Below are 12,811 nucleotides of genomic sequence, written 5' to 3'. Positions count from 1 at the left end.
GATATTCTCTGATTTTTTAAAAAAAATTTAAGTATTTTTATGTTTTATATTTAAGTTCATGGTATAGAGTTAATTTTTTATAAAGTGTGAGCCTAGGTCAAGGTTCTTTTTTTTTTTTTTTTTATCTCCAGTTGCTCCTGCAAAAGTTTTAGAAAAGCCTATCCTTCTTCCATTGAATTGGTATTGCACTGTTCTCAAAACTCAGTTGAGCAGTGGTGCTTAGGTGGCTCAGTCAGCTAAGTGTCTGACTCTTGATTTCAGCTCAGGTAATGATCTCAGGGTTGTGAAATCGAGTCCCACGCCAGGCTCCACACTGAGCATGGAGCCTGCTTAAGATTCTCTCTCTCCCTCTCCCACTGCCCCACCTACCCCCCCCCCCCGACTTGAAGGCATGTGTGTACTCTCTCTTTCTCTCAAAAAAAAATCTATTGAGCATATTCGTGTCGATCTATTTGTAGGTTCTCTATTCTATCCTGTTGATTTATGTGTCTTTAACCCTGCAATACCACGGTCTCGATTACTCTAACCATATCGTAAGTCATGAAATTGGATAAACTGTTTTTCTGCCTTTATTCTTTTTCATAATTGTCCCAGATATTATAATTCTTTTGTCTTTTCGTATACATTTTAGAAGAATCTTTTCTATATCTACAAAAAGTCTTACTTGGATTTTGAGAGGAATTACATTGAACATGTATACCAGTTTGTGAAGAATTGACATTTTTAGGGACACCTGGGTGGCTCAGTTGGTTAAGCGTCTGCCTTCGGCCCAGGTCATGATCCCAGGGTCCTGGGATCGAGGCCTGCATCAAGCTCCTTGCTCAGTGGGAAGTCTGCTTTTCCCTTTCCGCCTGCCTACCTCTCTGCCTACTTGTGTTCTCTCTCTGTGTCAAATAAATAAATAAACAAAATCGTAAAGAAAAAAACGGGTGCTTTAAAAAAAAAGAATTGACACTTTTAGTATATTGAATCTTACAATCCATGAACATGATATGTCTCCAGATATTTAGACCTTTGATTTCTTTCACCAGTGCTTTATAGTTTTTAGCACGTTTTGTGTTGTTATATTTGCACATAAGTATTTTTTTACCAATTGAAAATGATATTATGTTTTTAATTTCATTTTCCATGTTTTTAATGCTAGTATGTATACAATTGATTTTTGTATGTGTATCTTGTATTCTGTGACCTTGCTGAAATCACATATTAGTTCCAGGATTTTTTTTTATAGACTTGGAATTTTCTATGCAGACAACCATATCATCTAAAAATGGATCAGTTTTCTTTCTTCCTTTCAGATCTATATGCCTTTTCTTTCCTTTATTTGCTATAATTGCACTGACCAGCAATTCTTGCACTATGTTGACTGAGTGGTGAGAGTGGACATCTTGGTTTATTCCTGACTTGGTGGGGAGAGGTGATATATTTTTTTTCATGTTTTTATTTAACTTCCAGTTAGTTAACATACAGTGTAATATTCATTTCAGGTGCAAAATTTAGTGATTCAACATTTACGTACAACACCTGGTGCTCATCCTAAGTGCCCTCCTTTTTACCCATCACCTATTTCACCCATCCCCCCACCTACCCCCCCTCTGGTAACCATCGGTTTGTTCTCTATAGTTGAGAGTCTGTTTCTTGGTTTTCCTCTCTCTCTTTTTCCTTTTTTCATTTGTTTTGTTTCTTAAATTTCACGTATGAGTGAAATCATGTGGTATTTGTCTTTCTCTGACTTATTTTACCTAGCATTATACCCTCTAGATCCATGCATGTTGTTGCAAATGGCAAGATTTCATTCTTTTTTATGGCTGACTAATATTCCATTGTATGTATATACCACCTTTCTTTGTCCATTCATGAGTTGATGGCCATTTGGGCTCTTTCCACAATTTGGCTATTGTAAGTAATGCTGCTATAAACATTGGGGTGCATGTATCCCTTAGAATTAGTATTTTTGTATCCTTTGGGTAAATACCTAGTAGTGCAATTGCTGAATTGTAGGGTAGTTCTATTTTTAACTTTTTGAGGAACTTCCATACTGTTTTCCAGAGTGGCTGCACCAGTTTGCATTCCCAGCAACAGTGTAAGAGGGTTTTAGAGGGGAGTATTTTTAGTCTTTTGTCGCTAAATATAAATTTAGCTCTAAGTTTTTCTATATTCTCTTTATGAAGTTGAGAAAATTGCCCTCTATTGCTATCTTTCTTAATGCTTTTTAAAATAATGGGTTTTGATTTTTATCAAATGATTTTTTTGCTATAATTAATATGGTCATGCAGTTTTTTCTTTAGCCTATTAATATGATAAATTACATTAATTGATTTTTTTCATTTTATGCAAAAATTCCGGTTTTATTTTTACTTATTCTTACATTGGTGGGAGCTGATATCAGGAACTTACAGGCAAACAAGAACTTTTGTTTTCTACCTCTTAGCTGAACAAAAATACACACAATGTGGCATTATCGTTAGGCAAGACTTGCTTTTTTACATTTCACACAAGAATACAATATTATCCTTTTTTAAACAAAATGCCCAGATTACTAAGGAAACCATCTTTGGAGGAAATGTTTAATAAGCATATTTTATTTAAATAAATCCTCCAGGAGGAAATGGGAGAATCACTGCCTTTACTTAGAAGATGACTGTGTAAGTAAGTTATATGTCAAATTTATCTGTGCAGCTCACCAGCATTTCCTCATTGGAAACATCAATATTTCCACTTCACAGTTCCCAAAATGACTTTAAAGTCTTAAAATTCTGTGTCTCCTTTGGCTTGCTTCTCTCTTGATTCCACCCAAGCTTTATTAATGGTTCGCTTCATGTCACCATCTCCATCTTCATTAATTTTCTTTAGAACATTCATCAGTCCTTCACTAGGATCTGTTTCAGTGTCATAGGAGGGCTTTTCTTCCTCTTTGCATTCTTTTTCAACCTGAGTCAGGTAGTCCCACCATGTGTTTTCAGCTTTCTTTCTACATAAGAACTGTATCTGTCTTGACTTTTTTTGAACTGCCTTCCACAGAGATGGGTTTTAAGAGATTGTTCACAAAAATGGAGTAACTCTTCCCATTTAAATTCTTTACCAGAAGATCAAATGACCTCTCTGTGAAATGCACCTGCACATTCTCAGTGGGGACTCGATGAACTCCGGTTAAGGTAATGTAGATTTTCACAAACTTACCCGACTGATCCCATCCGTGATTACTGATTTGCGCTGTACATCCTGTTGTAACAGGAGCAGCCACAGCAGCTGGCTTTTCACTGTCCAGAAGTTCTGCTTTTCTCTGTGATTTCTGCTGCATCTTGTTCTTGATTTCTGTCTCACTCTTGGCTTTTTCAGCTGCAAAGGCATCACGTACTCTTTTTCTAGTGGCCTTTTCCAGCAGCACCTTCACCTCTTCTAGATCTTTCTGTAGCTCTTCCAAAGTGGAAGCCATGGTCAGGCTGATCAGGCAAGGCCCGAGCTGCAGCCACACAGGGGAGAGAACAGGAAACACCGCACTGAACGCGCTTACCCGGACGCGGGCCCCACCCGCACGAGTCGCAGCGCCCCAAGCCTGCGCGCAAACCCGACCGGGCGCGAGAGCAGGCCCGCCTCCCACACGCGGCGCCTCTGGAACCTTCGTGAGTCCCACATTAATTGATTTTTTAAGATTTTATTTTTAAGTAATCTCTACACCCAATGTGGGGCTCAAACTTACAACCCCAAGATCAAGAGTTGTACGCTCTACCAACTGAGTCAGCCAGCCACCCCTGATTTTAATTACTGAACCGGTCTTGTGTCCCTGGAGAACAAAAGTCTTTCCTTTTGATTTTTAAATTTAGTTTGAAATTTTTAATTTTGAAGAGAATCTAGTTTTTAATGGATTATACTTTTTGGTGTTCTATCTGAAGTGTCATTACCAAAATCACACAAATTTTCTGTTTTCATTTACAAGTTTTATAGTTTTATGTTTTATATTTAACTCTAAGATGCATTTTGACTCCGTTTTGATCTAAGATGGAAAGTCTGTGTCTACATTTTATTTATTTATTCAGTTGTTTATTAAGTAATTTACTTATTTACTTAACTTACTTATGGATGTCCATTTGTTCCAACACCATTTGTTGAAAAGACTCCTTTCTCCACTGAGTTGGCTTTGCACATTTGTCAAAAATTAGATGAACACATCTGTGTGGGCCCATTACTGGACTCTGTATTCTCTTCCCTTGTTTTGTATCTGTTCTTTCACCAATACCATTATCTTAATTATTTTAACTTCTCAGTACTTCTTGTAATCAGGCACTGTAATGCCTCCAACTTTATTTTTTTCAACACTCTTTTAGCTATCCTAGTACCTTTGCCCTTCCAAATAAATTTTAGAATCAGTGCCTTGAGCATAGTTTGAATTCAGTAAGAATATGTTTCTTTAGTAATGATGGCTACCATTCATTGAGTGCTTATTATATACCAGGAACTTAAAACATTTAATTTTCACATTAGACTTGTATGATGGGAACTAATTTTAATCTTCACTACACACATGTGAACATTGAGGTATGGAGGGGTTAAGTATCCTGCCCAAATTCATGCAAGTCCTAGGCAGTTGCTGAGATCCGAGCCAAGGTATTACAAACTGATATAAGCAATTTAGTAGTTCAACAGTTGTCAGGTTATTTGGAAAATACTGTTGGTCCTTTGACCCTTCTACCTGGTGGTAAATTGCAAAGAAAACAAGTCACAGGTATATACAAGCATAAATTAGTAAGGCCCAATTAGTCCTGCCACCTGTTCTGAGGATTTGGTGAAATCCCACTGTGTCCTTGGGCACTGTGCCAGTTAGCAATGTATTGCTTCTCGGCACCAAAGCAATCCTTCTTTGCCTACTTTGTGACACTGGAGTTTGACCCTGCTGACTACAGTTCTCCTTTGCCCCCCCACCCCGTTAAGCTCTACCAACAGAGTGCAGTGATGGAGACTGCAAGGGGGGACCAGAAGTGACTCTTTCTTCTTCCAGCCTGCTGTTTGCCTCGTGGTAACAAGCGCTTCGGTTGATGGAGAGGCCCCTCCAACTTCATGGCTCAGCAGTGCACACACCGTGGCCAACTTCGTCACCTCCAGAGCTGCAGGCGGCTCTTGCGCACAGAGACAGGCCCCCTTGGGCAAGTTTGTCACCACAGTGGCTGCAGCTCCCACAGTTCCCAGCAAGAGCTGCACCCGCAAAGTTTCTTCATTACCACAAAAGTGTGGCACAGCTCTGTGACAGCCACTGCTGTTCCCCAGAAATCTGAAACTCAGCCTCACGGGGCCTCTGCCTCTAAGGGTCCGAGTTCCTTTCTCATTCACATTTCCCCCAGCATTTGCTACCTCTGTACACCTCGGAATGCTCTTTTCCCCTTTTAATAGTTAGCTGCCATTTACCTAATTAATACTATTTCATATAATGTTCCATATTCAGATTACTAGTGTCAACTCTCTCTTCTGACCGAACCCTCAGACATTCTATTAATTGCCTTATCTAAACGGGTTTCTCAAGGCCAGCACAACAATATTTTGACAGCAGGGAACAGCCAACAACTAGTCCTCCTTTTGTAGCAGGACTCTGGGCCAAATGGAGTTGGTTCAGGACTTAGGATGTTCATTGATTATTGGACTTTGTTCAAGGATGAGTGAACTTGCACAGCCCTTCCATTCAATCACATATTTTGAACAACAGTTATTTTGTCAGTGATATGTTTCTAATACCTTTTATGACAATGAACAGTCTCTGGTGTAGATTTAGATAACACTATTGAAAGCACTTGCTCTAGCCCATTTTGGAGTGTAGAGGCCTCATTTAAGGTCTGTTAAATGGTAAAAGCTCACTAAGCAGTCCTGGATTGTGGTCCTGATCAGGAAACTTTATCGGTAGCTAACCGCCCCTGGTTATAGATTTAGTGCTACCTGACATAGTTGTCTGCATCAACCTCTTTATACCAAAATATTTTAAAATTAATCACCCCAGCAAGTCTACTGTTTAACACTATGCTTGACAACATATGGGGTTTCACAATGACTTGATTTATCGAAACTGGCTGAGAACAAGGCCCGGTTCTGCATAATTCTTGGTTTATAGCAGGGACCCACAAGTTATAGCCTGCTTGGGTTAAATCCAGTCCAACACAGGTTTTACTAAAGATATATTGGATCACAGCCGTGCCCATTCCCTTATATATCATTTTGGCTACTTTGTTTATAATGGCGGAATTGGGTTGTGACAGTCAAGAAGTCTAAAGTATTTACTGTCTTTATAGAAAATGTTTACTGACCACCATGAGTCATGTTTAAGAAAAGATCTTGATTTGATTATTATTATAAGAACACTGAAAGCCATCAGGTATCTTCATTGAAGATTAAAAGGAATAATGGTGAAACCGTAAGTGTAGACTTCATTCATTTCTAGTTCCCATCATCAGTAAGTAATTTAGAAGCTTCTAAGTGTTAAAACAGATTAGAGCTGGAAAAGCCTTAGCGTTATCACTTGCCTTCATTTTCAGAAGTGGAAATTAATACTCAAAAGGATCTTAGAGAAAGGCAGTAGTGACATTCAGCTTGCTTTTACTTAGTACATTTCTCTTTCTGTTACACAATGTATCTCCAACTGGAATACCTATGCCTCGAAGATACCTGAAACCATGAAAAGAGAAATGGTGGAGGTGGGACATCGACCCACCTCCACCGTCCCTGACTTTTGTGACCTCAGGCAACTTGCTTAACTTCTCTGTGCCTTAATTCATCATCTGTAAAGTGGGTTGTTTTATGTATGAGTTAATCCAGGTAAAGTGCTTAAGATAATGCTTGGCACATAGTAAACACTTACTAAATATTAGCTATTATTAGGAGTCTCAAAGCATTATTATTCCCAATTATACACAAAGATTTGGAAGAAAAAAACTTTTTCAAAAATTTAAAACAAACAAGAATATGTTATTGATTAGAATGCAAGATTTGCGTGCATTTAGAAGAGCAAATATGCCATCTAAAAGCAATATATTAAAGTATTCCCCTCTCCGGGGGAACTTGGCTAGGAGTGTTAGAGAAGCTCTGTACCCTACCCTGTGGTTTCTCATTCCTGTCTGCTCACAAGTCCTCCGACTCCAGTGTCTGTGTGACTCCTGCTTCAGCAGAGGGGCTTTGTGACTCTAATAAATCTATATTTACATTTCCCTCGGGAGCTGCGTGGGGAGAAGCTCTCTGCATCTGTTAAAGTGAGCTGACTGAAAAATTGTGACCATTGTTTTCCCCCCAAAAATTGCCTAATGAAGAAACTAACGTGGAATTTTGCACTTTAACTTAGGAATGATGCAGAGCCCTCCCATTCTTCTTCTGGTGCGGGTTTCTTAATTATATACTGCAGGTGAAACGCAGAGTGAATAGGCGAGGCCCCTTGGGCCTATTATGCCAATACGATGTAGAGAGGAGGTTGCCTTGTTATTGCTTGTTCCAAAATTTTTCATTAATGTGATTAATATGGATAGAACTGTCAACTTTCATTTTCACTAAACAATAAAACAAGCCTAACCTTGTACCTGTGAGGCTAACAGCTCAAGAGGCAGAGGAGATAAAATTGGGATCTCATTAAAATTGAGTATATTATGATTTTGGATATTAGAAACTCAAAATATATTGCATTAAAATGACTATATTTGCCATTTGACTAAGTAAGTCATAAACTGATCAGTTTTTGGAAATGTCTAGACATAGCCTTTGAAGATTGGGACAAATTGTCCAAAAATGTTTCTTGACATTCTAGGAAGGATGTGAGGGTAGGAAAGATATTAATATTGCAGAAATCTCTTAAAGGGAACACTTCTAGGAAACACTTGGATAAAACAACCAGATAAATTCATTGCGAGGGGGTGGGTATGAAAGCAAACCAAATGAATGTTTGGGGTTGTGGAGAAGGGCCTGTTGTTTCCTGAGGACCCACCGTGTGCTAGATACTGAGAATTCAGTGCTAAACAGGGAAAATCTTTGTCCTGACGGAGCTCATAGTGGAGCTCATTATGGGGAGAAGACAGGAAAGTAAGCAATTGTGCAGCGCAACCTGGTAAGTCATGAAATAGAGGCATTTTGAGCATTCTACAGGAACATACAAAGGAGGAGTACATAACAAGGCTGGGAAAACCCCTGGCAAAGAAGGGATGGATCTCAAACAATTAAAAATAGAATTACCATACCATCCAGCAATTCCACTGCTGGGTGTATACCCAAAAGAATTACAAGTAAGGACGCGAACAGATATTTGTATATCCATGTTCATAGAATCATTATTTATCATGGCCAAAAAGTAGACACAATCCAAATATCCATTGGTGGATGAAGGGACAAATAAAAATATCCATACAGTGGAATATTATTCAGCCTTAAAGGAAGGAAATTCTGACACGTGCTACGACAGAGATGGACCTTAAAGACACACTGCTAAGTGAAAGAAGCCAGACACAAAAAGAAAAATGTTGTATGATTCCACTTATAGGAGGTACCTAGAGTAGTCAGATTTACAGAGCTAGAAAGTAGAATAGTGGTTACCAGGGGCTAGGGGCAGAGAGAGGTGGGAATCATTATTTAATGGGTACAGAGGTTCACTTTGGGAAGATGAAAAAGTTGTGCAGACAGATGGTGGTGATGGTTGCACAATAGTGTGAATGTACTCAATGCCACTAAACTGGTTAAAATGGTAAATTTTGTCTTACATATATCTTCTCACAGTAAAAAAAAGAAGAGATGGAGACCCCAATACTTTTCCCTTTTGAGATTAAATGTTATTAGGACATCAATGATGTTTGAGATGAGATGGTCCCAGATGAGATCAGTGGGCAAGAACAAAGACCAGCACTCGCTTAAGGACTAATTCATCATGGGGGAATACAGAATACGGACTGGTGATCCAGGTTCAGCATTTGAGCCTGCATTCCCCTTTGAGGGGAGAATCTGTTCACAACACAATATGCTGGGAGACTGAAAAGTGGGTGAAGGTGTCAAACAGCATAGCTGATCATGACTATAGGGGAGAGACTTTCTTCTACTCTTCTCCAATCCATGGAAAGTTACTGCAAGAGTAGCAGTGAAGCCACAGTGACAAATAAGGAAAAATATTGGTATGTAGGATGATTTGCTTTTAGTAGTGTATCTATGGCAGCATATTTGCTTGTTCTATATGATGCTTAGAAGAACTGGGGTTGGCCTCATGAAAAACATGGCGGCGGTCGCAATGTTGACATTTTGGTGGTAGTCGGATGCCAAGTCTTTTTGGAATTTCTCAGTACTGAATTATAGTCTTTGGCATGACAGCCAAAGGTCCAGCAGGTCTTTGTAAAGCAAGTTCTGGTGGCAGTGGTAGCATTCTCAGTGTCAAGGTGGCAGATTTGCAAGAGGCCAAGTGGAAGTTACTAGAACTGAGGAAAGGGAATATGCCAGTAGGAGTGACCCTGTGGTGGAGAGAAAGGGGTTCTCATGGTGACAAAATGAGTGCTCAGAGTCATTATTTTTACTTTTTAAAGATTATTTATTTACTTGAGACAGAGAGAGAGGGAGAGAGAGCACGAGTGGAGGGAGGTGCAGAGGGAGAAGCAGACTCCTCACTGAGTGGGGAGTCTACCACGGGGCTCGATCCCAGGACCCCAGGATCATGACCTGAGCTGAAGGCAGATGCCTAACTCACTGAACAACCCAGGCACCCCTTTTATTTTTACTTTTAAAGGTAAAAGCATTTGGTCCAAGACTGGTGAAGCAGTACATAGCTGTTAGTAAGAGACAGAAGAGATAAAGAAAAGAATTCTAAGTAGAACATTTGTAAGAACATTTAGTCCCTCCCCACAGTCTCATGGCATCTGCCCCTCGAAACAGTCTCATGGAATCTGCGTTATTATCCCTCATGTGCTGAGGAGGAACTGAGATTCATCAAGGTTAAATAACGGCTTCAGAGGTCAAGCATCTAGTGAGTTGGTGGAACAGGAATTCCAGCTCAGATGGCGAGCTCCAAGGCCTTTGCTCTCGTCATCATGGTGTGTGCCTTCCAGATAGAATATCTGGTTGATGGACCCAGTAGTCAAATTTATCAACATTTCCGTTTTCAGACCGCAGTTTGGACATTGTGAAGCCATAAACAAAGGCAAATTTGCTAAGAATCTGGCAGACTTAACTGGGCTGCTAACAAGGCTTCCACGTCCATTCCAGCGAAGTGACACTCAGCTACTCAAGGGGTAATACCCAAGGACCCTTACTTTTCACACAATCTGTAGAAGATGCCTGGTCATTTGTAAGTCACCACTGTCTATCTTCTTATTATGTACATAAGGCCCATTTAAAGAATTTCCAGAACCAGGGCGTGGCATGTAGATGTTATTCAAAAAGTATTATTTAATTAATTAATAGTCAGTGAATTGAATGAAATCAAGTTCCACCTACTAGCACTATGTCGTTACACAACAGTATTTTGAGTTTATTTGCATTTTTTTACAATTCCATAGTTAATGAGAAAAAAACCCAACCTTGGTTCACGGACCTCAGTTTGATGAATTTTTCCTCCTTTAGCTGGTGTTTCTTTCATTTTGTAAAAACTGCCAAAACTGTATGGGCAGCAGGGTGGTAGCTAAGCAAATTGAGGAGAGAGGGCTACAGCCAGACAAAGTTTGCCTAGGCAGTTGAGGAGAGAGGTTTCCGTATGCAGCTCATGTAACATTTCTGGATACATTTTATCCTGGACAACAACTATGTCTGTGGCTGTCAGGATTTGGCTTTTCCCCTTGGATATTCATCATGGCAAAAAGATTTTCTTTCCTAAAAATAGAGCACTAAGGTGGCAGCAATGTAATTTAGGATTCCAGCCCAATATCACGTTTGATGAGAAAGTGTTTCTACACAGCACTACCCAGACACTTCGAGAGCAATGCGGTGGTGTCCAGGGGCTCTGGCATTAACTGGTTCTACCCACCAAGCATTTCATCCAAATCTTACTTTCTGTATGTGAGCATGGCGGGGGGGCATTTCTTTATTCAAGCCTCTGCCTGGCTACTGCAGAGTTTATTTCGAAGATTCAAATTTCAAATAAATTAAAGCCCTGTTCAACTGGAATGACCAAATGGGGGCGCTGGTTTGGGTCCCGATTAGTTACAGATCAGCCACTGTTTTCCTTAAGGCAGCATCTTTTCTCCAGTGTCCTGGAATGATGTAGATTTGTTTCCAGCATCCTCTTCAAAGGAAGATCCCATACAGGTGATAAACAGACTTGATTTTACAAAGCATATGCTAAAGTAAAGAAAATAATATAGTAAACCCCCATATACTCATTCTCCCACTCTACTGGATTATCTTTTTTTTTTAAAGAAAGAAACTCTTCCACAAAATCAGCATTTCCTTTCCCACCCCCCACCCCCGCTTTTTTAAGAAAGAGAACATGAGCGGGGTTGGGGAAGGGGGGCGTAGAGGGAGAGAGGGAATCCCAAGCAGGCTCCATGCCCAGCATAGAGCCCGATGCAGGGCTCGATCTCACGACCCTGCGATCATGACCTGAACCAAAACTAAGAGTCGGACGCTCAATTGAGTGAGCCACCCAGGCGCCCCCCTACTGGGTTATCTTAAGGCAAATCCTAGACACCGAACCATTTTATCCGTAAGTACTTGAGTATGTCTCTCTAAAAGATAAGGATTCCTCTCCTAAAATATAATCATGAGACTATTATTACACCTAAAAATGTAATGATAATTCCTATATATCACCAACTATCCAGATAGTGTTTATATTTGGACAAACTGGATTGAGTTTGTCCTTGGCCTCCATTATCTTGCAGGTCCCTTTGGGGATTTGCTGTAACCCTTATAAATTCAGCCCCAATGATACAGAATAAGGTAGAGAATTTTATTCACCAGAAATTTTCCATGAGGATTTTTTGTGGTGGAAATAAAACACAGAGTGAGAGAGGAATTATGCCTCCCAAGAGGCTTTGTGCTTTTGCCCCCACTGTGATCAAGTGCAAACCAGGGGACATGGAGCCACCATGTTCTCTGGACATGTTTTGGTACATTGGGGCCAGTGGGAAAAGCATAGCCGGGTTCACCATTCTGGGGTACAGACCAGGGTTGTCAGGTGTAGCAAATAAAAATACTGGACACCTAATTAAATTTGAATTTCAGATAAATAACAAATAGTATTTTAGCATACATTTAACTCAAGTATTTCATGGACCACACATATAAGTAGTCATTGTTTATTTGAAATTCCAGTTTGACTCTGTCATATATTTTACCTTGCAAGCCAAAGACAGGTGACAAATGGATTTGGCAAAGGGGAAGAAAAAACTAGAACTCATGAGGCCATTGCTTTTTTTTAAGATTTATTTATCCATTTTAGAGGGGGAGGGGCAGAGGGATAGGGACAGAGAAACTCAAGCAGACTCCACACTGAGCATGGAGCCCAATGTAGGCTCCATCTCACAACCCTGAGATCACGACCTGAGCCACAACCAAGAGTCGGACGCTCTCCAGCTACACCAACCAGGCGCCCCAAGGCCACAGTTTCTTGAGGAGTTGACAGTGCTTGTAGAAGCTGAAGGTCATGGGAGAAATGGAGAGGACAGAAGATTTAAAGGTGTTTGGGGGCTGGTAGCCATTTTAATGCTTTTTTAAATATTTGAGTAAAATTCAGAATTGCATTTGAAATGGTTTGGTTGCTGAGTTCTATTTCTATGAATGTGACACAACTCCGAGACTGAATCACAATTCTGAATGTGATTTTTTTTTTTTTTTTTTTTTTTTTTTTTTTTTTGCCTCTCCAGACAGAGTTGGGCTCCCT

The 12,811-nt window shown here is 40.0% G+C and overlaps 1 pseudogene; it reads right to left on the bottom strand.

The window, feature by feature from the left end:
• Positions 1 to 2,392: 2,392 nt before the first annotated feature.
• Positions 2,393 to 3,603, bottom strand: LOC123791114 (calcyclin-binding protein pseudogene; annotated as a pseudogene).
• Positions 3,604 to 12,811: the final 9,208 nt, after the last annotated feature.

The sequence above is a fragment of the Ursus americanus genome, chromosome X (genome assembly GCF_024610735.1).
Source record: "Ursus americanus isolate L20-20 chromosome X, mUrsAme1.1.p, whole genome shotgun sequence".
Classification (NCBI taxonomy): domain Eukaryota; kingdom Metazoa; phylum Chordata; class Mammalia; order Carnivora; family Ursidae; genus Ursus; species Ursus americanus.
The sequence above is the reverse complement of the archived record's forward strand: the minus strand, read 5'-3'. Positions and strand labels throughout refer to the sequence as shown.